The sequence below is a fragment of the Staurois parvus genome, unplaced genomic scaffold (genome assembly GCF_062004578.1).
Source record: "Staurois parvus isolate SC_StPar_1 unplaced genomic scaffold, SC_StPar_1.0 ptg000175l, whole genome shotgun sequence".
In the NCBI taxonomy this organism is placed as follows: domain Eukaryota; kingdom Metazoa; phylum Chordata; class Amphibia; order Anura; family Ranidae; genus Staurois; species Staurois parvus.
In genome coordinates, this window is record NW_028317971.1 from 6,558,264 (window position 1) to 6,583,823 (window position 25,560).

General features: G+C 43.9%; 1 long non-coding RNA gene across 1 annotated transcript in view; it reads left to right on the forward strand.

The window, feature by feature from the left end:
* LOC149462390 (uncharacterized) overlaps positions 1-25,560 on the forward strand; it is a 169,817-nt gene that overhangs the window by 125,013 nt on the left and 19,244 nt on the right. The window contains exons 4-5 of the long non-coding RNA XR_016312655.1: positions 14,430-14,562; positions 21,413-21,519. This is a non-coding gene — a long non-coding RNA (uncharacterized LOC149462390). The remainder of the gene's footprint in view (positions 1-14,429; positions 14,563-21,412; positions 21,520-25,560) is intronic.

The following is a 25,560-nucleotide window of genomic DNA, read 5'->3' on the forward strand; positions in this document are numbered from 1 at the left end:
AGAGACATTGTGTCCTTGTGAGGCCTTCCACTGATTGCTCCCTGGACACTTTCTAACATTTACTATACAAGAGGACAGCAGGCACCGCTCCCCCTCGTCACACCTAATTATCCAATCAGTTTTGTTATGGAATGAACACTTCCAAATGGTAGAAGAACACAAAAACATATTTCACTATCTGCGCTTGACAGTTTGTCCTGTTAAAGGACTGCTTGTATCTAAACTGACCACATAGCAGAACTCGAGTGCTGTGTATGAAAAGTGTCATGTTTAGAATTTCCCAATACTGTTTGTCTATGATACTTTGGGGGGGATAGAAGCTCTCCACCAACTTTCAATATGGAAGCAGGACACATCAAAATATTCTGCTTTAGGAGATCCATTCTGCATTTGGCTGTGTTCACACTTGAGTGTTTTGTAGCTTGAAGCTCCTAAAACGCTCAAACATAAAAAAATAAATTGTTCTCTATGGTACCTGTTTGCTTGATCAGGTGTGAACAGGCACCATAGGGGACAATTGATTTTTATTTTAAGTTTGAGTTTTTTTTAGAGCTTCAAGCTACAGAACGCCCAAGTGTGAATGCAGCCTTTATGCTAGCTTTAAAAATGACGTTGTTAGCAGGTTTTATTTAATGTGGTTGTAAACCTCAGACACGAGACATGTACACACTACATATGCTTTGTTCATGTTTCAAGAGCGCTAAGTGTTTTTCCTGTCTGCTGCTTTGTTCCTCTGCTATGACCATGAGAAAAAAGGTGACGGGTGGGATCTCCAGCAGATTGACAACCTCAGCTCTGTTCCTGTAAGCTGTGTGGAGGAGGGCATGTCCCTTCCCTCCAATCAGCTCTTAGCATTATCCTCACTGAGCTCTGCAGAGTGTATTTCACCTCTCCGCCCCTTTTTTTCTGAACTTTCAGACAAACTTTAAAATTCAGCATTTTGGATGGCTGTAGAGAAGAGAAGACTGCAGAAAGACAGGTGCAACTTATGTAGGAGATCTCTGTGTATCACACAGTCACTTCACTGGGTATACAGTCAGGTCCATAAATATTGGGACATCGACACAATTCTAACATTTTTGGCTCTATACGCTAGCACAATGGATTTGAAATGAAACAAAAAAGATGTGCTTTAACTGCAGACTGTCAGCTTTAATTTGAGGGTATTTACATCCAAATCAGGTGAACGGTGTAGGAATTACAAGTTTGCATATGTTCCTCCCACTTGTTAAGGGACCAAAAGTAATGGGACAGAATAATAATCATAAATCAAACTTTCACTTTTTAATACTTGGTTGCAAATCCTTTGCAGTCAATTACAGCCTGAAGTCTGGAACGCCTAGACATCACCAGACGCTGGGTTTCATCCCTGGTGATGCTCTGCCAGGCCTCTACTGCAACTGTCTTCAGTTCCTGCTTGTTCTTGGGGCATTTTCCCTTCAGTTTTGTCTTCAGCAAGTGAAATGCATGCTCAATCGGATTCAGGTCAGGTGATTGACTTGGCCATTGCATAACATTCCACTTCTTTACCTTAAAAAACTCTTTGGTTGCTTTTGCAGTATGCTTTGGGTCATTGTCCATCTGCACTGTGAAGCTGCGTCCAATGAGTTCTGAAGCATTTGGCTGAATATGAGCAGATAATATTCCCGAAACACTTCACAATTCATCCTGCTGCTTTTGTCAGCAGTCACATCATCAATAAATACAAGAGAACCAGTTCCATTGGCAGCCATACATGCCCACGCCATGACACTACCACCACCATGCTTCACTGATGAGGTGGTATACTTAGGATCATGAGCAGTTCCTTTCCTTCTCCATACTCTTCTCTTCCCATCACTCTGGTACAAGTTGATCTTGGTCTCATCTGTCCATAGGATGTTGTTCCAGAACTGTGAAGGCTTTTTTAGATGTCGTTTGGCAAACTCTAATCTGGCCTTCCTGTTTTGGAGGCCCACCAATGGTTTCCATCTTGTGGTGAACCCTCTGTATTCACTCTGGTGAAGTCTTCTCTTGATTGTTGACTTTGACACACATACACCTACCTCCTGGAGAGTGTTCTTGATCTGGCCAACTGTTGTGAAGGGTGTTTTCTTCACCAGGGAAAGAATTCTTCGTTCATCCACCACAGTTGTTTTCCGTGGTCTTCCGGGTCTTTTGGTGTTGCTGAGCTCACCGGTGCGTTCCTTCTTTTTAAGAATGTTCCAAACAGTTGTTTTGGCCACGCCTAATGTTTTTGCTATCTCTCTGATGGGTTTGTTTTGTTTTTTCAGCCTAATGATGGCTTGCTTCACTGATAGTGACAGCTCTTTGGATCTCATCTTGAGAGTTGACAGCAACAGATTCCAAATGCAAATAGCACACTTGAAATGAACTCCTGGACCTTTTATCTGCTCATTGTAATTGGGATAATGAGGGAATAACATACACCTGGCCATGGAACAGCTGAGAAGCCAATTGTCCCATTACTTTTGGTCCCTTAACAAGTGGGAGGCACATATGCAAACTGTTGTAATTCCTACACCGTTCACCTGATTTGGATGTAAATACCCTCAAATTAAAGCTGACAGTCTGCAGTTAAAGCACATCTTATTCGTTTCATTTCAAATCCATTGTGGTGGTGTATAGAGCCAAAAATGTTAGAATTGTGTCGATGTCCCAATATTTATGGACCTGACTGTATGTGAGGGTTTACAACCACTTTAAGGTTCTTAATAAATAAATATGAGAAACGAAGCCATACATTATGCAGTTTTCATTCCTTCAACCATGGGTTGCAGAAAAGAAAATCGCTAGATTCCCCTATCAATACAGTCATTATTGATAGGGAGAATCCCTCCCACGGAGCTATTTTATTCTGACAGCGTGAGGTTTCCCAGCCAGCAGTGATTGAATGAAAAAAAAATGTCAAGCCGGTTGTACTGAGGTCGATCGATAGATCAACTTCAGTACAAACAGCCTGCCCATAGAGGGATCGAAATTCAGCCAGTTCCTGCTGAACCAGCCTAATTTTCATCCATCCATGGCTGGTTTAAATAACAGATTTTGTTTAGACTAGTATTCCACTTAAAAAGTCAGCATTGTTAAAAGTTCCTGACAGGCAGGGTATATATGACAGAAGAGCCCCGATCGGTTTCTTCTGTCATCCATGCATCCTCCTGACTGTCAGTTGTGATGTACACTGAGCCACACATGCGTAGCTCAGCGAACATTTACGGCCCCCAATCTGTGCCGCTGCTTTGTTCCTCCCCTGAACATGTGTGGGAATTACCATTCAAGCGGCCGAAAATCAGAACCCCGGATGGAAGACCGTTCAAAAATGGAAGCACCCGGGACCCCCCACATCGATCAGAGCAATGCTGGAGGACTCTGTTTGACAAGTAAGTGTGTCATAATGTTCTAGTATGCTGTGCATACTACTACATTATGGCTTAACCCACCTGGGGGACCCCAAAAAGAAGAAACTACAGCAGACTTTACTACCATTTTAAAAATATACCTGTGCCGGATCACATATATGCAGATTGGATGTGGTTTGAACCGCATCCAATCCGCATGACATGTGATGTAACATTGCTTCCTATGGGGCCTGTTCACATATGTCCGATGCACCGGAGGTGCGGATTCAGTGCTTTTTGAACTATTAATGTATGATTACTGAGCAGTGCGGTAGAGTTCAGGTGCGGATTATAGGCTATTGACTTCTATGGGAACCGCTTCTAAACCACACGTTTGAACAGGATAATTCTAAGAACCAATCCTGTCCTGAACCTGATGTAAACCTGACTGAAACCGCTGAACAACTACTGTGTCAATTAGCTGAAACCTGAGCTTCAATCTGCACCGCATATGTGTGAACCAGCTCTAAGGGACCACATCATTCCTTTAGGGCTCATTTACATATATGCGGTGGGTTAAAGTGTGTTAATGTGTATTTTTGTTCATTAAAATGAGCTGATTAATGCACCAAAATGTACAAAAAGGTGCGTAGACCATTTTTAGAAATTGAGCGCCCCACAGCCATGGTAGCAGGTTACTGTGCACTGCAGTGTCCATTTAGAGTAAGTGGCACTGCAGCGCAACAAAATGCATAACATGACCTCCAAAAAGTCCCTTGGGCAATTGACTTCAGTGTACATAAGAGCATTATTCTGCTTTAGGATTATGGTAATAGATTTTCAGCACTATGCATTGAAAAATATTGCAACATCAGAGTTAGTGAGTATAGGCACCCCCCATTCCATTCTACAATGCAGTCCCCCCCCAGTGCCATGCATTGTATCTCCTTAAACTGTCACTAATTCCTAGAAATGCCATATTAGAGGCAGGGGAGTGTGCCTGTGCAAATACTGGCCTTGAGAAAGTCAGTATTTGCATGGAAAATAACTTTTTTCTGGCGAGGATTTGGTATTTAGCTCTGTAATACTGTATTCCATTGCAAGCCATTTTTATGTGTTTTTTTTCTTAGGAATTATCAAAATTGTTTGAGCCTATCCATACCTTTTTGTCATTGGGATTTGGGCTTGTGTCGATGTGCATACCTCCTTGTATTTGACATCAATTTTGAGAAGCTTCTGAGATCATTCAGTGTTCATTGATAGCTGCATTTGACTTGCCATACATGACTCTGCCATCCATGGCATTTCTGATGAATTTGAGGAAGGTTGTATCGGGTGAAGCATTCTGGTGATGCCATTGGATTTACTGTTGTCTGAGTGCTGGAGTGTTTGAACTTTACTATTATACGTGTATGTGTTTTATATGTGTTGTTTGAGCTGAGCAAATTATGCTGTGCTTCACAGTAAGTGGCCTTTTAGGCTCGGTTAACACTGGTGTGATTTCTGATGCTATTTGTGTCGCATAAGGGAAATCTCATTATGTTGTTGTTGTTGTTATTATTATTATTATTATACAGGATTCATATAGCACCAACAGTTTGCATGGCGCTTTACAAAATGAAGGTAGACATTACAGTTACAATACAATTTGGTACAAGAGGAAACGGAGGGCCCTGCTCGTTATAGCTTACAATCTAGGAGGGAGGGTTGAGTGATACAAAAGGTAATAGCTGTGGGGGGGATGAGCTGATGGAGGAAAAAAAAAGCAGTTTACTAGTTAGAAGCAGGATAGACTTCTTTAAAGAGAGAGGTTTTCAAGGATCGTCTAAAGGTGGATAGATTAGGAGACAGCCGGACAGATTGGGGTAGAGAGTTCCATAGGCTAGAAGAAGCTTGGGAGAAGTCCTGGAGGCGAGTATGGGAGGAGGTGACACAGGAACTAGAGAGCAGAAGGTCTTAGGAGGATCAAAGAGAGTGGTTTGGTTTGGTTGATATTTTGAGACAAGGTTGGTGATGTAGCTGGAGGCAGAGTTGTGGATGGCTTTGTAAGTTGTTAGTTTTTTGAATTTTATTCGTTGGGTGAGTGGAAGCCAGTGGAGGGATTGGCAGAGAGTGGTAACAGACACTGAACGATTGGTAAGGTGGATGAGCCTGGCAGCAGTATTCATGATGGACTGGAGGGGGATAGCCTATGTAAAGGTAAGCCAATGAGGAGGGAGTTGCAGTAATCGAGTCGAGAGATTACCATGGAGTGAATTAGGAGCTTTGTGGTGCCACTTCACATCAATGCTAATCTGTACAGTGCGATTTTAAAAACTGTTCCTGTGCTACTTTGGTGAGATTTCAGTGCAATTTGGCCCCATAGAATATGCTAGCCACATCTGAAGTCCCATCAAGGTTGCATTACATGATCACAATGAAAGTTGCATCGGAATCAAATCGCTGTAGTATAAACCAAGCCTTAATCTGACCATGGAGTTGTTTTCAGTTGGCATCATCTTTAGTGGCCAAATAAATACAAAAAGAATCTTATCATATATAGGGAGAAATAACTTTTACATACCTGAGTCCCACTCCGTGTACCTTTTTATATAATACACCCCTCTTCTCCTCTTCATATTACTATCCTCTGCTCCCAAATCTCATTTCTTTACCCCTCTGCTCCACCCCAAAACTTGTACATCTACCCCTCATTGCTATCATCTCCCTACTATTGCTTTCATCACCTCCCCAAAATGCCTCTTCCACTCCTCCTTCTCATTTTCCTCTCCTCTGTTCCCAAAATCCATTCACTATATCCCTCTGCTCCTCCCAAACATTTGTATATTGTGCCCTCACTGCTTCCCTCACCCCTCTATGGCACCTACCACCTCCTCCTATTACTCCGCTCTCCCACTGACCCAAACACCTCCACTAGTAGTTTCTCACGCTCCTGCACATCCCGCTCCCATGCCACCTTTCTCACCCTTCTCCTCCTCATAACCGCGGGGGACATCTCCCCGAATCCTGGCCCTCCACCACCTCCCTCACCCGTACAAAACCCTCCCGCCTCCACGTCCTGCCGCAACCCCCGCAACTTAGTATCTGTCCCCCTGCTCCCTAAAATCTCCCCCCCATTTTCATGTGCACTCCTGAACGCCCGATCGGTGTGCAACAAGCTTACCGCCATCCACGACCTCTTTGTTTCCCGCTCCCTCAACCTCCTGGCGATTACAGAAACCTGGATCCAGCCCACTGACTCTACCTCCCCTGCTGCACTCTCCTACGGCGGTCTCACCTGGACCCACTCACCCAGGCCCAACGGTCGTAAAGGTGGTGGGGTTGGCCTGCTCCTGTCACCGCTGAGCACCTTCCGAGTCCTCCCAAACCCCCCCTCCCTATCCTTCTCCTCCTTCGAGGCCCACTGCGTCCGACTATTCTCCCCAACCCCCCTAAAGATTGCTGTGATATACCGGCCTCCTGGATCCATACCCCGCTTCCTGGAAGACTTCTCCTCCTGGCTACCCTTCTTCCTCTCCTCTGAGCTACCCACTATCATCCTTGGGGATTTCAACATCCCTGTCAACCTCGACAACCCGGACACAACCCGTCTCCTCCACTTAACCTCCTCCTTTGCACTTGCACAGTGCATACAATCCACCACCCACTCCGACGGTAATATCCTTGATCTTGTCTTCTCCAACCGCTGCGCTCCCCACAACCTCACTAACACCCCCTTCCCTCTCTCTGACCACAACCTGATTACCTTCTCTATCTCCTCATCCTCCAATGCCTACCCCTCCAAATGTCACACTACTACCAGCCGTAACCTCCGCAACCTTAACCCTGCCTCCCTCCACTCCGCAGTTGATCAACTCCATGACCGCATCCTCCCCCTGTCCTGCCCCGACTTGGCTATGACCGCCTACAACAATGCGCTGTCAACAGCCCTTGACTCACTAGCGCCTTTAACCACACGCAACATCAGACCCCGACCGCTCCAGCCCTGGAAGACTGATCACACCAAAACCCTCAAACGACACAGTCGTGCCCTGGAGCGACTATGGCGCAAAACCAAATCCCAACAAGCCTTCACCCGATACAAATCTGCCTTCCACACCTACACCTCCTCCCTCCATACTGCCAAACAAGCCTACTTCCTGACCCTCATCAAGGCCCTCTCCTCCAATCCTCGCCGACCCTTCTCCACCTTCAACTCTCTACTCTCGCCACCCCCACCTCCACCCAGCACCTCACTCACTGCCCTTGAGATTGCCAATCACTTCAAAAACAAGATTGACACAATTCGCAAGGACATTGCCGCAACTCACACGCCTTCTCAACCCGTCCCCTCTCACACAGCTACCCCCTCATCCCCCCTCCCCCTCAACATAACCCACAGGGACTTCGTCGCTGCTCAAACTCCCTCCAACCCCCTTCCCCCTCACTTAGCTACCCCCTCTACACCCCTCTCCCACGGCCCCACCACTGCTCTTACCTCCTCTCCCACCCCACCCTACATTCCTCATACTGAAGCTCCCCCAACACTCCGCACCTTTGACCTTACTACCATCGAAGAAGTCTCCCAGATCCTCTCTGATGCCCGCCTCACCACCTGCCCCCTTGACCCTATCCCCTCACAACTCCTACAACCTCCCTCCCCCTCCATCCTACGCTCCCTCACCCACATCTTCAATCTCTCCCTCTCCTCCGGCACTTTCCCTTCCCCTCTGAAACATGCACACATCACCCCCATACTTAAAAAGCCCTCCCTGGACCCCAATGACCCGAACAACCTCAGACCCATCTCCCTGCTCCCATTTACATCTAAACTCCTCGAGCGCCTAGTCTACACCCGCCTATGCTCTCACCTCAACGACCTCCTCGATCCCCTACAGTCCGGCTTCCGTCCCCTACACTCCACCGAAACTGCCTTACTCAAACTCTCCAACGACCTGCTAACCGCCAAAGCTAATGGCCACTATTCAGTGCTCCTACTCCTTGACCTCTCTGCGGCCTTCGACACAGTCGACCACCCCCTCCTCCTCAAAAAACTACACTCCCTCGGCCTCAGAGATTCTGCTCTCTCCTGGCTCTCATCCTACCTGTCACAACGCTCTTTCAGCGTTACCTATAATGCCACCACCTCCCTCTCACTCCCCCTCTCTGTTGGGGTCCCTCAAGGCTCTGTCCTCGGGCCCCTTCTCTTCTCCATCTACACCTCCTCCCTTGGCCAACTCATACACTCTCACGGCTTCAACTACCACCTCTATGCCGACGACACACAAATCTATCTCTCAACCCCCCACCTCACCCCCTCGGTCTCCACCCAAATCACACACCTGTTGAGCGACATATCAGACTGGATGTCGCTCCACTTCCTTAAACTGAACCTCTCCAAAACCGAGTTTCTTGTCTTCCCTCCAGCCCGGACACCACCCCCCATTGACTTCTCCATCATGTCCAACAACGCCACCATCAAACCCGCCCCGCAGGCCAGAGTACTTGGTGTCATTTTGGACTCCAACCTATCCTTCCAGCCCCAAGTCCACTCTTTAACAAACTCGTGCAGACTCCACCTCCGCAACATCGCCAAAATCCGCACGTTCCTAACTCCAGAAACCACTAAACAGCTCATCCACTCCCTCATCATATCACGACTCGACTATTGCAACTCCCTCCTCACTGGCCTGCCTCGCCGCTGGCTATCCCCGCTTCAGTCCATCCTGAATACGGCTGCCAGACTCATTCACCTTTCCAACCGCTCCGTTTCCGCCACCCCCCTCTGCCAATCCCTCCACTGGCTTCCGATTGCGCAACGGATCAAATTCAAAATCCTAACGCTGACGTACAAAGCTGTCCACCATACTGCCCCGAACTACATCTCTGACCTAATATCCAAGTACCGCCCAACACGCACACTCCGCTCCTCACAAGACCTCCTTCTCTCTAGTTCCCTGGTCTCCTCCTCCCATGCCCGCCTCCAGGACTTCTCCAGGGTGTCACCCATCCTCTGGAACTCCCTGCCCCAACCCATCAGATTATCACCTACTCTCCTCTCCTTTAGGCGCACCCTGAAAACCCATCTCTTCAGGGAAGCCTACCCCGCCCCCTGCTAACTTGCCGACCTCCTCCACTCTTCCTACCACTCCATCCCCCACAGCTATCTCCTCCTGTGCCACCATCCCCTCCCTCCTAGATTGTAAGCTTGAAAGAGCAGGGCCCTCGATCCCCTCATGTTTTGCATTGTATTGGTATTGTTCTGTCACATGTTCTGTCCCCCTTTATAATGTACAGCGCTGAGCGAACTATTGGCGCTTTATAAATACTGTATAATAATAATAATAATAATAAGGGGGAGTCAGAGCCATAAACGGGTAATAGTGACCTACCTAGCTAAGGTAACACGGATCACCTTCCCAGCTCCAAATATTTAGCGACTTTGCCGTGCCGCTTCTTGAAACTAACTTTAGAGCAGGAGTGCCAAACTGGCGGCCCTCCAGGTGTTGCCAAACTACAAGTCCCATCATGCCTCTGCCTTTTGGAGTCATGCTTGTAACTGTTGATCTTGCAATGCCTCCTGGGACTTGTAGTTTGGCAACAGCTGGAGGTCCGCCTGTTTGACATCTGTGCTTTATAGAGTGATTGGACAGACTGCAACTTCCCTTGGCAAAGCAAATCTATGTGCCGCAGAGCACCCAAGAAAAAAGTCGTCTACAATATTGAGGGAGGGAGATAAAAAACACATGCAGATGCTGCTTTGGCCCATAGATATGAAATTGTCACCCAATCCAGGCAACTGTACCACCATGGTTTTGGATAGCGCAAGACTGAAATAGCAACATTTCATACTATGATCAGAAAATTGACTTTGGAAATTATGGCCCTGGCAATGACCCCCTTACCAGCGTCCTATCAATGGCCATGTCCTACATTAATCTTAGAAGACCAGCGCCTCCCTTTTCCCAGTTTTATATTTGCTGTAGCTCTGGCAGTCTTGTAGATGCCTGAAGTTAATGCAAAACAGAGTACAAGCTGGTATACTAGATTTACAAGCCAGAGATGTTTGTCAATGATCAGGGAGGAAATTCATTCATAAAAATGTGTGTGTGAAGAGTACAGTAATTAAAGTTTTTATCTCTCAAATCCAGAAAAAATACATTTACAGTGTATAGTTACAAAGGAACAAACTTTAGATATTGGCTATCTGTCTGTAACTTTACAGTGTTGCTCTCTGCCCAGTAACCTCTCATTATGGCATAGCGGTTTTACTTTTTGGCAAAAAAAAAAAGAGTACGAGTTTTCCCCAAAGTATTGCAGCGTTCCTATACGTTACCCTGACACCCACTTTAATCCCCAACCTCCACCTTAAATCCTGACCATCCTCTAAAATGAGCCCTTAACACCAACCCCCCACTCCAATACTTAATGTAACAATGGACTTCTCATATTTACTCCCCTCCCTGTTCAATATACCACTCAAGGTTTTCTGTCCTATCTGTTCAATAATTGCAAAAAAAACCCTGACGCCTTCCTGCGCACTGTTTCTGTTGCAGTTGTCTCTGTGGACTACAGAGCAATTGCCCACCTTTCTTATAGAGGAGAGATGAGGTGTTCTGTAGTCTTAACTCACTTTCTGCCCTAGGATGACCACGCTTCTCCACCATAGACACAGTACAGTGAGTGAGCTTTGTCACCCCAGGACAGGACGTAGTTTACTGGCAGGTTCACCAGCTGAGAAAAAAAGCCAAAAAAGAAAACTAATGCAGTCACCACACTTAAGGACTGGTAAACTATGTACTGTATATAGTAAATATCTACTCTTAGAATTACTGTGTACTGTATATCCTTAAGTTTTACCTTAAAGTGGTTCTAAAGGCAGAAGGTTTTTACCTTAATGCATTCTCTTCATTAGGGTAAAAACTTTCTGCATGCAGCTCTTTGCCCCTCCCTCCTATACTTACCTGAGCTCAATCACGATCTAGCAATATGTACGAGAACAGCATCTCTCCCTTTCCTCACTGGCTCAGAGACAGCTGCAGGAGCCATTGGCTTCTGCTGCTGTCAATCACAGCCAGTGAGGAGGGAGTGGAAGTGTAGGGCTGAGCTGTGCTTTGTGTCATTGGACACACAGAGAAAGGCTCGGGAGCAAGCCCTCATAAGTGCCCCATAGCAAGCAGCTTGATATGGGGCACTCGGTGAGGTGGGGGAGAGGGGGGCTGCTCTGTCCAAAACTGGCTTATACCCAGAATGCACAAAGTCCATGTTTTGGGGAATATATCTGAATGCTATACATGGGTGTGTGCGAGTACTGGTGTATACCTGCATATAGCCACACACAGCCATTCATGGCGGGTGGCAGTGCGAAGCATTTGGTCTTCTCTGGCACGCAAAAGAGGTAGAATTTTATGTTGTGCGTTTTTAATGCACCCATGTTCACGAGCCCTTAATGTAGTACAAGTGAAAGGATTTGAGGAGTATAGTGCAGTATATGTATTGATGGGTAATGCTCTATTCTGTACAACGTTCTTATAAGAATCTTTCAGTATTATTTTGTGTGTGTGTAGAAACTTACAATCCAAGGTCCCTATCTCACATGCATACCTATATACACATAGGCTGAATTCTCACTGCCTGCAGTAAAATGCAGGGGAAATGGATGTATATCCATCAATTTTATGCGCTTTTTAACATGCGTTGATCTGTGTTTTAGTGCACTTGTGAAATGCAGGTCATCGCACAGACATATAAAAGAAAATTGTTTTTTTATGTGTCCTATTCACACTGCAATACTTCGTTGACCTAATTTGCTTTAACCACTTGCACTCCGGAAGATTTTACCCCCTTCCGGACCAGGCCATTTTTTGCTATTCCGCACTGCCTTATTTTAATTGACAATTGCACGGTCATGCAACACTGTACCCAATAAAATATATGTAATTTTTTTTTTACACAAAAAGAGCTTTCTTTTGGTGGTATTTGATCTCCACAGGGTTTTTTATTTTTTGTGTTATAAACGAAAAATGACCAAAAAATTTTTTGGGGAAAAAAAACTATATTTTTTTACTTTCTGCTATAAACCATATCCATTAAAAAAATCAAATAAATGTAGGCTAAAATATATTCTGCTATATATTTTTGATAAAATCCCAATAAGTGTACACTATTGGTTTGCATGAAAGTTATAGCGTCTACAAACTATAGGATATAGCTACTGGAATTTTTTTTTTTTTTTTTTATATATACTTGTAATGGTGGCAATCAGCGACTTATAGCAGGAATGTTATAGTGTGTTGGGGAGGACACTTTTTGGGAGCTGACTAATTGACACTGACACCTCCAGTGACACTAATACAGTGATCATTGTTTATAATATACACTGACACTACTTATAACACTGTCTGAGAAGAGGTCAACATCTGGGGCAATCAAAGGGTTAACTGTGTGCCTAACAAGTGTTTGTATACTGTGTGCTGTTTTTACTAAGGGATGTGACTGTTTTTATTCCCTGCTTTGCCACATCCCCACTGACAATAGAGAGATCTGTGTTGTTTACCAACACAGATCTCTCTTCTGTCATCCACTCTGACAATTGGCGGTTGGCGGCCAAGAATCAGCCGGCACACGTTGATTGGCTCCTTCTTGAGCCAGTGACAGTGCAGTCAAGTGGGCCCCCCTACCTGGGAATATAAAATCATATATGTGTATATGTGTGTGTGTGTGTATGTATATATATATATGTGTATGTAATTCTGCACACAATGGCTGCCCTGTAGCAGTAAAAGGGTGGTAGCTAACTGGTAAAATGCAACCTGTATGCATTTTAACACAATGCAACACAGATCAATGCACTGTTGTAGTGTGATCAGGACACAAAACCAGTTGTTTGTGTCTGTGCATTGACCTGCATTTTACAAGTGCGCTAAAATGCAGATCAGAGCAAGTCCACGCCCATTAAAACGAGCATAAAATGGATGGAAATGTACGTCCATTTCCCCTGCATTTTACTGCACGTCAGTGTGAATTCAGCCATACTAGAGCCAATTTGGAAAGGAGCCAATTAACCTACCAGCATGTCCTTGGAGTGTGGGAGGACACCGGAGTACCCACTCAAGCACAGAGAACTGCAAACTATATAATGTTGGGGAAAAAAAACCTTTAATTTGGTATGTAATAAATTTGGAGCGCAGGATCAGGGTCTTGTGTTTTTGTTTTGTTTTTTTTGTTTGTTTTTTGTTTTTTTTAAATGATTTGCTCAGTGATAATGTTTAACGATATAAATTGTTTTGGAATGAATGAACATTTTTTTTATTTCTGTGCTTATATTTATGTTTTCATTGGGTATTACAGCAATGTGTATAATTCAATCTACGTCATGTTATTCCTCAAAGTAATCCCTGGGGAGAAGTAAAAGGTGTCTTCCAGGGCTGGTTTCAGGCTTGTTGTCTTTCTTGGAATAAACGGTTCTGGCAGTTTATGCTTCAGTTTCCTGTGCTGTGTCTCCATTGCTTTATATTCTAGTACAAATGTGAGTAGGTGGAACAGCCCGGTTAAGTAAGAGGCTGTTGCGAAATCCTGAGCTGTTTGTTATGCTGAGCAGGATTGGAGAGCAGAGCTTATAAACTGACGGCAGAAGCTTGACATCCCTCTTGTTTGGGACGACAGAGAGACGAAGCTTGGAAAAACATAAACAGGTGCTTCTACGAGGCCATGGAGGACCCTAATGAAGTACATTGGGATTGTTTTTCACATTATTCGATTTGATCTTCTTTCACCCATCATATTTCAAGATCTATAAAGCTTTTCTGATATTTGGATTTTTCCTTTGAAAGAGGAGGAAGGACACATGTTGTTGTGCATTTGAAGGATGTATAGTGGAAGCCCCTGGCAGCAGATGATGGATCAGGATGGAGTTGGGAGGGTGATGTATACTAGAGCAATGTGATGGTTTTCTGTGGCTCAGGATGAAGCAGCATTACCCCTCTGGATTCTTGGATGTCTCTCAGGGTTTACGCAGATCAAGCATACTGATGATGATGACTGACTGACTCAGTTTCAAGGAATTAGAAAAACAACTCATTGTGGTTTCTGTTGTTGACTTTTATTTCAAAGGATTTGGAGGAGGACCAGGCAGTATAGGAGAAGACAGGGCTCCTGGGGCAAAGCACTTGTTACATGCTTGATATTGAGGCAGAACTTTCCATCTTTCATCAGAACGCACGTGAGAGCAGCGGGGAAAGAGAAAGTAAGTGTTTTCTACATGATTCTATGAGCCTGTGCATTGCATGACCGATTTCCCTTTACTGATGGCATAGTGAAGACTTATCACACAAAATAAATAGGTATGTTTATGGATCCTACGGGTCCCACTTCTCTTTCTCTATATGCTGAGACATGTTATAGGGTGTTCTATGCCTGCTGTGTACTTGTTCTCTGTGGCAGAGATGAGATGTAATATATCTATAATCTGTTAGCAATGCAGTCTGTATTTACTGCGTATGAGGTATGACTTGTACCAGTGCGCTGTCTGCGCACCTGCTGTATATCCAAATAGTGCTTTTATATCAATTGATATGATGAAACTTAAAGGGTTATTTCATCTGTAATGACATGTTAAAAAATCCATGTATATCACAGCTTTGAGTGAATATTAAAATGCAGTCCTCGGTTTTTAAAAATGATCTTTGCTTTTGAAGCTGTTCTACCGTGGGCTCCCCCTGTCACTCCTGCCCTACTCTTGGATGTGCAGCACCTCCTAAACAAGCTCTTGGCTTGAACTATAAAAGTAATTAGGTGCTAGGTATTCGTGTATCTGTGGTGCAGTGATTTAGGTATATATTGGAAAGCATGTGGTTTGCCTAACCACGCATGCGCAGTCTGCTCTCTCTCGCAGCAGTATGTAAGCTTGGTGTTCTGCGAATGAGAGAGAGCACACCGCACATGCATGGTTAGGCAGTCTTGAGTACTCATGCTTCTGGCAGGATGATGATGGGGAGCCTCTGGTAGAAGCAGCTTCAGAAGTGAGGAACATTTTGAAAGGAGGACAGCATTTTAAAGTACAGTTAAAGCTGTAATGAATATGGATTTCTACAAAATATAATTAAAGATTAACCCTGTAAATATCTAAACCTAAGAACAAAAATGTAATATATAACAGCTAGTCCTACAATGTGGTGGCTGCATTAGTTGTCTTTTTTTCAGGCTAAGAACATTTTCAATCAATACAGGAAATACCTGTTGATGTTGCCAGAACTTTGGTGTCTTTGTCACATCCTGTGCACTGAACTGACATTTTAATATTATCAACCTTTCCAGTTCTCTGTGAACTACAGAAACACGCTTCCTTGTGTTCATGAAGGGGGAGGTGTTTGTAGTCCAAATCAAGAGAGTAGCCAAGGTTTCAATGCTGCTCCTCCACAGATACAGTATGGGGAGTAAGCATTGTCACCTTAGGATAGAAAGTGTGTTATTAGCAGGATCATAAGTTAACAATAAAGGAAAGCCTAAGAAAAAAAATTAATTTTTATTCTTGGGTTTAAATACACTTTAAGGCAGCTAGCTTACAAGTCTCTATAATATTGGATGTAACGGAGGTTACTATAAATTACTATTTTTTTGTGATGTTGCACTTTTCTGGGCTAACATTCACCAAAATGATTAGAGATTCCATATTTGTCCAAGGTAGAAGAAAAAACAATGAATATTCTATAGCTATAGAAAGCAATGTGTTAAATTTTTCACTCTTTAAAGAAGAACTCTATCATTACTATTTGCTATCTTAAGTTGAGCCCATAACATCACTTCTTCTTGGGTATGATCCCACTGGCTGTATCTGTAACAGCCATGAGGTCATTTCTCCGCCACATGTTACAGGTATGAATCCCGAACATAAAAGAAAGATCTGGTCCCATGAGCACATTGGAAGCGTTCATCCTGTGTTTCATGTGTCAGTTATGAAAGATCAGTAATTTGGATTGGCACAGACGCAGCTTGCCTTCCATTGACCCGAGATAATGGAAATGTGGGATGGGAACAGACACAAATAATTCTGAACATGTGGTTCAGAAGATAAGCTAAGTTAATGGTGGCAACTCTCTAACATGCAGTTCTTAAAGCAGAGTTCCACCTAGAAAAAAAAAAGCAGCTACAAAAACTGTAGCTGCTGACTTTTAAAATAAAGACTTACCTGTCCCTCGGTCCAGCGGTGGCCTCACCACCGCTGTTACCATCGGCCGTCTTCTCTCCCTGGTGCCGGCATCTTGTGTGGGCACCCAGCTGTGACATCTTGCGGCTCCACAGCCGGGTGCCCACTGCGCATGCACGAGAAGCGCTGCACTTTGTGAATGGCTCCGTAGTCCTCTGGGACCTGTCACATGTCCCAGAAGACTACGAGGAGGGAGGGGGAGGACAGCTTCTGCTTCCGACCGCCTAGGAGATCGCAGTGGGAGCAGGTATCTGACAAATTTGGGTACACGCTCCCCAAAGGTGCCAATCCTTAATGGGGAGCGGGGGACAAAGCATTAATGTGGAACTTCCCCTTTTGGGTGGAGCTCTGCTTTAATAACTTCCTTTTTAGACACTGTAAAAACGTTTTTTGTTTAAAGTGGTTTTTTTTTTTTTTTGTCCCGACGGAACTACTGAGGATGCCATTTCTGGCCTCCTTCTGAAAATGCTAGTTGCCTTGCTGTCTGTAGATTTTAGTCATGAACCCAAAGCAATCATGCAGTCTGGAAGTCAGGATAAAATCAGAGCTGTTGATTTGCATACTTGGATCGGCATGAGGACTCATTCACCTAGGCACAGAGGACCATACAATGTAAAAAAGCAAGTATATTTCTAGGCCCAGAATCACAGGTGTTGTGTACAGTCAGCTATAGAAATCACTGACAGGCTGCGGGGTACACTGGTAACCACACGTGACCATTTACATGTGTACAGGGATGAATTCACAGCCCTGGACACAAACTGCATACAAGGGTGCACATCCATCCCTGCACACGTGTGGTTACCAGCGTACAGCTATCGCTGTATGCAAGACCAGTAACTCTTGAGTGCAAAATACTTTCATCTTTACGGTCTACAGCCCTCTGCACCTGTGTGAATGAGCCCTAACAGGTAGAGAGCTTTGATAAGAACAAACCGTTCAGCAGTGACAGCGTCATATTTCTCTCCATTCATTTTTTTTTTACATTCATGACAGAGCTTAAAATGATCCCTTATCCCCGGTTCACACTGTCACAGCACATGTGATTCGCACAGGAATCCAATCACATTCCTGAAATCACATGCGATTCTATGCAGTGCAATTTGAGCCCATAATTTTGTATGGCTCAAATCGTACCGCATCTACGCAAAAAGGGTGCAGGCACTTTTTTTTTTTTTTTTTTTTTTAGCTGCACTGGAATCTGGTCTTACCCATGCGATCCGATTCAGGCAAACACACTGTTCTGCAGTAATTGATACCCGCAGCAGATTGCATGCAATTGATATGTGAAGTGATGCAGGAAATGCGGAGTATCCTGTGCGTTTCCCACATCGCATCACTGTGAACCAAGCCTTGCAGCAGGGCTGTGTCAGCACTGCAAGGGCTAATTGCTCATTTAGGTTTGGGGACACAGAAAAGAAGATTCTTACCTAATCCTTTGCTTTGCTAGACAGGTCTCTGTAACATCTTCTCCCCTATGACCCAATGGTCTGAGATCCTGCCATCATCAAGACCAATGCATGGTCCATAGCCCTGCAATGGACTGCCAAAGTACAGTCCATCTCCAGAGCATGGGTGAGCAATGTCTGCTGGAACAGTGGAGACTCAGGTAAGTAAAAGCTCTTCTCCTCTCCTCTAGACAAAACGAGCAACCGTGCTTGCGTAGCCCCCCTGCAAGGGTTCATTTTAAAGTTTCCCAGAGTTGAGCTTTAAAGACTGAGAAGTAAATCCAAAGCTTTTTTTAATTACTGTTTCTCTAGAACTGCTATACTGTATATCGGGAAATAGTATGATTCAGATTGATTCATATAATGCAATATGTTGCAATTTCCTTCTAGTGACATCTCTGGTGTGAGTCACCCCTGTGAGTAGACCACCTCTCAGTTACTGGAGATTGCTTCTTACATTTCCAGTGAACTCGCAGAGCCTTTCATTTGCTTCCTTTCTCCTTCTGTGAAATCTGATTCCTGTGTGTTAGCAAAGCATAGCAAATGTCAGAACGTCACACCTATTACCGGCCACTCAGCTTTCACTATGATTATGTGTGTCCATGAAGTAAAGCCAGGGAAACTCCACCAAGCAGTGCAAAACAATGGAAGATTGAATAAAGTTGCATTAGGAATGCAGGATTCCTGTATGTCTGTGTACAAGCACACATTTCCTCTTGTAAAAGTAGAAAAGTGTGAATGTTTAGCAAATACTTTTTATTAGGGGATAGATTCACAGCAGGTGCCATCACACTGCATTGGGAGGCTATTCCAGTGCAGTCCCACCGCACCCCCACCACAATGCCTTCGTGGCGGTGGTGTGCGCTGAAATAAAGTACGACGCTCCCGACCAATGCAGAGCAGTCGCCGCACACCAACTGATAGAACGTTAGGAAATGTCACTGTGTGACATTTTTAATAAAGTTCGTTCATAGAACAAAAAGGGACTGTACGGTGCGCCAGGACCAGTCCATCAACACTGCCTGCACCACAATGCACAACCGCTTCTGCGTCATAAAACAGTGGCTGGTGTGAATGGACCCTTCAGTTTATTAAAGGAATAGCTGGGCAACCTAGATATTTGCCTGTGACAGCTCGCTTTAGCTGTATTATCCTGGCAGCACTGTGGGGGGGGGGGGGCACATCGGGGGGGGGAAGGAAGGTAAACCCCTCCCAGCCCCCACCAATACTCACCTGAGACCAATCTCATTACAGCGATTGTGTACAAGCAGCTCTCCCTTTTCAATGGCTTAGAGACAGCAGTGGGAGCTAGTGGCTCCACCTGCTGTCAGTCACAGCCAGTGATGCAGGAACAAGGGGGGGGGGCAGAGTGTCTGTGTGTTGTATGGACACTCGGTGGGGGGAGAGGCCAGGGGAGCCAGCAGGGTAACCAAAAGATAAGGATTAGGGCTGCTCTGTAAGCTCAGAGCAGGTAAGCATAACATGTTTGTTATTTAAAAAAAAATGTTTACAGTCACTTTAACCACTGGGCAAGTGATTAATGTGACTGCAAACAAGTGACTGAGGATCTACCCCCCTTCACCACTGGGCAAGTGATTAATGTGACTGCAAACAAGTGACTGAGGATCTACCCCCCTTAACCACTGGGCAAGTGATTAATGTGACTGCAAACAAGTGACTGAGGATCTACCCCCCTTAACCACTGGGCAAGTGATTGTGACTGCAAACAAGTGACTGAGGATTTACCCCCCTTCCTGACCAGGCCATTTTTTGCATTACGGCATTGCATTACTTTAACTGACAATTTAGCAGTCATACAACGCTGCACCCAAATGAAATTTACGAACTTTTTTTTCCCCCATGAATTGAGCTTTCTTTCAGTGGTACTTTATCACCTGTGTGGTTTTTATTTTTTGCGCTATAAAAAAAAAAGATGACAATTTTGAGAAAAAAACAATATTTTTGACTTTTTGCTATTAAACATGTCCAGTAGAAAAATCTAAAAAATCTAATTTCGGCATAAATTTAGGTCAAAATGTATTCTGCTTACATGGCTTTGCTAACAAAAAATCCCAATATGTGTAAATGAATTGGTTTACGTTAGTTATAGCGTTTACAAATTAGAGGTATAGATACTTGCATTTTTTTTCCTAGTAATGGCTGCGATCAGTGCCTTATAGCAGGCATTCTGACACTCGGGGGAACTGACTTGGTGTCACTGACATACCCAGTGACACCAATAAAGTGATCAGTGCTAATAAAAAGCACTGACACTGGGCAGGAAGGGGTTAACATGAGGGGCGATCAAAGGGTTAACTGTGTACTGTGTCTGTGTGCTTCACTGTAAACACACTGCTTTGCATTGCTGTACTGTGCACAGCAATCCAAAGCAGTGTGCATGAGCTGACAGGGAGAACTGTTTTGTTTACAAACAAAACGGAGATGCTCGGCAATCACTGGGCGCTGGCGAGTAATCACCGGCCGGGATCTGGTGATTGACAGCTGTGGCTGCAAATGGCAGCGCGGGTAGGGGTGCGCATGTATGCCCCCTACCCAGAAATGCAAAATCACGCATATCTGCTACAGAGCGTTCGGGAATCAGTTAATGTCCCTTGTGGCTATTCTTTATTTGTTAAGCTTTAAGCCCTGGTTCACACTGAATGCAACTTTGATCGATTTTAAATACGCAGATCAGTGCAATTTGACGTCACTGTGGATTGCAACTTCATTTAACAGAAGTCAATGCAAGTTCCATTGAAATTGGGGAAAAAAAGCCTTGCAGAAACTATTTTTGAAATTGCGCTACTTCAGATCGCACTGATTAAGACCATAGAAATACATTACATGCGACCTTAGGTGCGATTTGTAAATCGCATGTCGCACCTGAAGTCGCACTGGTGTGAACCAGGGCTCATAGTGTTTTAGACCTCATTCACTAGGGTGATTAAGGCTGGTCTGTAAACTCTGGCAGCAATAATCAGCAGATACTTGCAGCTGAAATCACTGGTGTTTACATTTAGCCGTGACTGTTCTGACTGTATCAATGAATGACAACCAACAGCAGCAGATACATCTGTGGGTATTCACGCATGATGTGGTTATCTGCAGTTAGGGGTGGATGATCACCCCTGGACGGAACGTCAACATCCAGCAGAGATCATTTATGGGCACATCAGCTTCTCATTTATTCACATGGGCAGAGTTGTGTGGTTCTGGCTGCAGGAATCCACAGACCAGCCCTAATCTCTCGTGCGATTGAGGCCAAAGGGAGGAGATCCAGAAATGTCAGAACTAATTATCTCTTCTCCTTAATGGGAATGTAACCAGTTTGCTGTCCAGTGTGTTGCACCCTTGAAATGTTGTGTCTCTGTCTAGTTCTACTAATTGACAACTCAGTTTGCGTATTACAGCGCAGAATGATGACAGCTAAACTTATTTTCTAGTTCTACCTGCTCAGCTACACCATGCTGAAGATGAGAAGTGACCGCACACAGGAGCAAAAACTCAAACTTCTACATATGTTCAGACGGGTGTAAGGACCCAGACAAAAGTAAGTTTCTTATATATTACCGTATTTTCCAGCGTATAAGACGACTGGGCGTATAAGACGACCCCCTACTTTTCCTGTTAAAATATAGGGTTTGAGCTATACTCGCCGTATAAGACTACCCCTCTTCCAACGCACACCAAATAAAAATGAAAAAACATCAGATTTGAATATTTCAATATGGTATGCTATTTTAGTATGGTATTCCAATGATGGGGTGCTATTCCTCCCACTGACACCAATGATGAGGCACTACTCCTCCCACTGACACCAATGATGGGGCACTATTCCTCCCACTGATACCAATGATGGGACACTATTCCTCCCACTGACACCAATGATGGTGCCCCATCATTAGTGTCAGTGTGTGAGGAATAGTGCCCCATCATTAGTCAGTGGGAGGAATAGTGCCCCATCATTGGTGTCAGTGGGAGGAATAGTGCCCCATCATTAGTCAGTGGGAGGAATAGTGCCCCATCATTGGTGTCAGTGTGTGAGGAATAGTGCCCCATCATTAGTCAGTGGGAGGAATAGTGCCCCATCATTAGTCAGTGGGAGGAATAGTGCCCCATCATTTGTGTCAGTGGGAAGAATCGTGCTGAAAAGTCTCCGGCAACAATTTCACCCCAAGAAGCTTTTATGATGTTTTGTTTTCCTCTTCCACCATCACACCTTGGCCAAGGTGGATGGTGTCTTCTAATGGTCATATCATGGGATTGTCTACCTATCTGGCTGTGCCATAGGCATGTTTAGACAGTCTGTATAGTCATTAACTCATAGCAACCAGGTTCAAATGTTTATTCCTCATCTTTTATTTTGTAGTGAAGGCTTGAGAATATATTTGATGGGGAAATGGTTCTTTTCTCAGACTTTTTGATCCAAAAAAAAAAAAAAATAGTCAGCAGCTATAAAAACTGTACTTCTGCTTTAAAAGCTGTGCTTTTTTCACTAGTTACCTTGAAAATAAACCACAAAGCCTGTATATTTTAAAGCATATATTTAATTTTTTTTTTCTTTACATTAGCTGTTTTTTTTTTTATTAAGCACAGCATTCTGTAATTTTGGGGACTTTTGTAGACTTCCAGTATTCTGGAATTAAATGTTTTAAGTGAGTCAGTATTACATTCAGCTGTTGACCAGAAGTTTATACCAATCAATGACAGGCTGACACTGTCCAGCGCTTTTCATGTGTAATTACTCAAGGAGATTCTCCTTAGCATTCCCGGTAGCTTTGTCCTCTCTTGTTTTGCCTCTGCCCACTATGCCCTTCTTCCTTCATGATGTCCAATGCACCTCGTTAATTCCCTCTGAAGTTTAGACCGAATAGTATTTTTCTTTGACATGATATTGTAAATCTTTTTACTTGGTGTACAAATCTATTGAGAAAAAACTGCGCCGTATTCAGTATTATATGTCTTTCTGTGTGCCCTGCTGATATTGTCATCTTTGAGGTGCCAGTCCAAGTAGCTCTGATTGGCAGAGTGAAATGGGCATGAAGTCTGTGCTAATACATGCTAGGCCAAGCTGACCTCATTTGGTATGCATATGTGCAGTTTATCGGCAGGTGAATGGACCACTTTACTCCATTGGAAATTTTTGACATTCGCCAATCTAGACATTAGAAAATGTTGCTGGCACATTGCATTAAATGTGTTTGATACATAGTGGTGAAACTATAATTCTGTGTATAGATTTTCTGGTTGCATGGGCCATCATGTATTCATGTGTATGTCTGTTAGTTTCATTTTATTTCTTCAATCAGTTATAGTAAAAAGAAAAGATTAGAACAGGCAATTGCTACAATATTTTAATAATTACATTTGTCTGCAGTAGGTAAAAAGTAGGTTTGATCTTCGTAATGTTCGTGTTTTTTTTATCCGATTACAGTTGAAATAGATTTAACAAACACTACTGTCACTTGGATTTGCAAGGCAATGTAATCGGTGCATGGAATCTGCCTATATGTATTACATCACATCTAAAAGTTGACGTGTTTATTTTCTGTTCTGTTGACTGTGCAGGTCAGAACAGCCTGATTTCCTCTACATGTCAAATGTGGGCCATTACTACCGTCTAAATGACAGCATTCCAACTCAACCTACTGTGCCTTGCAATTACTAAAGTGTGGGTAGAAACACACATTCCAGCTTGATGTGCACAGTAAAAGCTTTCTTCAGGATAGAAGGCATTATAAGTACAGGCTAAAAAAAGTAAAAAAAACGAAGTTCCCACACAAAACAAAATAATTTAGAGAGCAACCTACACATGAAGAGTTTTGGAATTTACATTATAATTGTTTCAGAAGGCCCTTGAAATTACATCAGTGTAACTTTAAATTTCCAATAGTCAGTCTGATTCCTGAAGTTGTAATAGTGTAAAAAGTGACTTATGCAGGCCATAGATGGGTCGAAAATCGGCTGATTTTTCGGCCGAAAATAAAATCGGCCAATTTTTGGATCGTTAGTGGGCGATTTGGTCGGCCGATTTTCGGTATTTGGGCCGGTTTTTTTTTCCGGTAAAGTTGGAAAAAAATCGGCCGATTTTGCCGATCGGCCGATTTTCGCGGCAATTAGTGGGCGAATCGGCCGATTTTTTACCGATAAAAAAACTGCGCATGAGCAGTGACCTGCAAGAGGAAGACAAAAAGAAGAAAAAGAAGAGGAGGATGAAGAAGAGGAGGATGAAGAAGAGGAGGATGAAGAAGAGGAGGATGAAGAAGAGGAGGATGAAGAAGAGGAGGATGAAGAAGAGGAGGATGAAGAAGAGGAGGATGAAGAAGAGGAGGATGAAGAAGAGGAGGATGAAGAAGAGGAGGATGAAGAAGAGGAGGATGAGGATGATGATGAGGATGAAGAGGATGATGATGAGGATGAAGAGGATGATGATGAGGATGAAGAGGATGATGATGAGGATGAAGAAGAGGATGAGGATGAAGAAGAGGATGAGGATGCAGAAGAGGATGAGGATGCAGAAGAGGATGAGGATGCAGAAGAGGATGAGGATGCAGAAGAGGATGAGGATGAAGAAGAAGAAGAGGATGAAGAAGAAGAAGAAGTAGGATGAAAATAAGAATAATTCCAGTCCAGCAAAAAGTGTCTCTGCAGAGAGCTCCGCTATTTCTGACAGTTCTCTGACAGTTCCTTGACATTTACAGCGGTTGAAACATTGTATCTATTTGTTTCCGAATAAAAACATCTGTATCCTAAATGGAAATAAATAGATACAATATTTCAACTGCTGTAAATGTCAAATAACTGTCAGAAATAGCAGAGCTCTCTTCAGGGACACTTTTTGCTGGCTGTAGAAGGGATGAAAATCGGCCGATTTTTTTTTTACCATTGATGGCAACGTCGGCCGCTTGAACGACCGAATTTTCGTTTTTTAAAAGAAAAATCTGCCGTTTTTCTGCCCATCTATGGCCTGCATTACAGGAAACCTGTTCTGAAAGAAACATTGTAGACCCCTTCTGAAAACATTGGTTGCCTGGCTGTTATGGGACATTGTGCAATTATTTCAAGTAGTATAAAACCCTCCAGTTAAAAAAAAAAACAACACTTCCAGTTTAAATAAATACATTCTTAGCAACAATATTTACATTGATTACCCTCCGGTCCATAATTTTGTTGAAATGTGGTCACAATGCACTGCCGCTGAGTGCAGGTGCACAGTGCTACTTCCCTGAACTTCCTGGTAGTGGAGTACTTTACATGCACTGTGCATTAGAGATAGCGCTGGAAGTAGAATACTTCACAGGCAGTGCACACTAGGGACAGTGCAAGCTCCAGCCAATATCCGTCACCATTTTCTTCTCTGGATGTAAGGGAACTCGTACATAGTGTCAGCAGGGAGGATGCATGCAAATGTGGCTCCATGGGACTCAAGTGACGAAGCCACCTGAAGATCGGGACCACAGGGCGGGGGGTTTTGAAGACAACTAATACTAGGCAATCATAGGCTGGAAACAAAAAACATAATTCAAACATGTTAAGTGCTGAGGTTTGCAGCCTGTATATTTTTGCACTTATAGATTTAATAACACTTTAA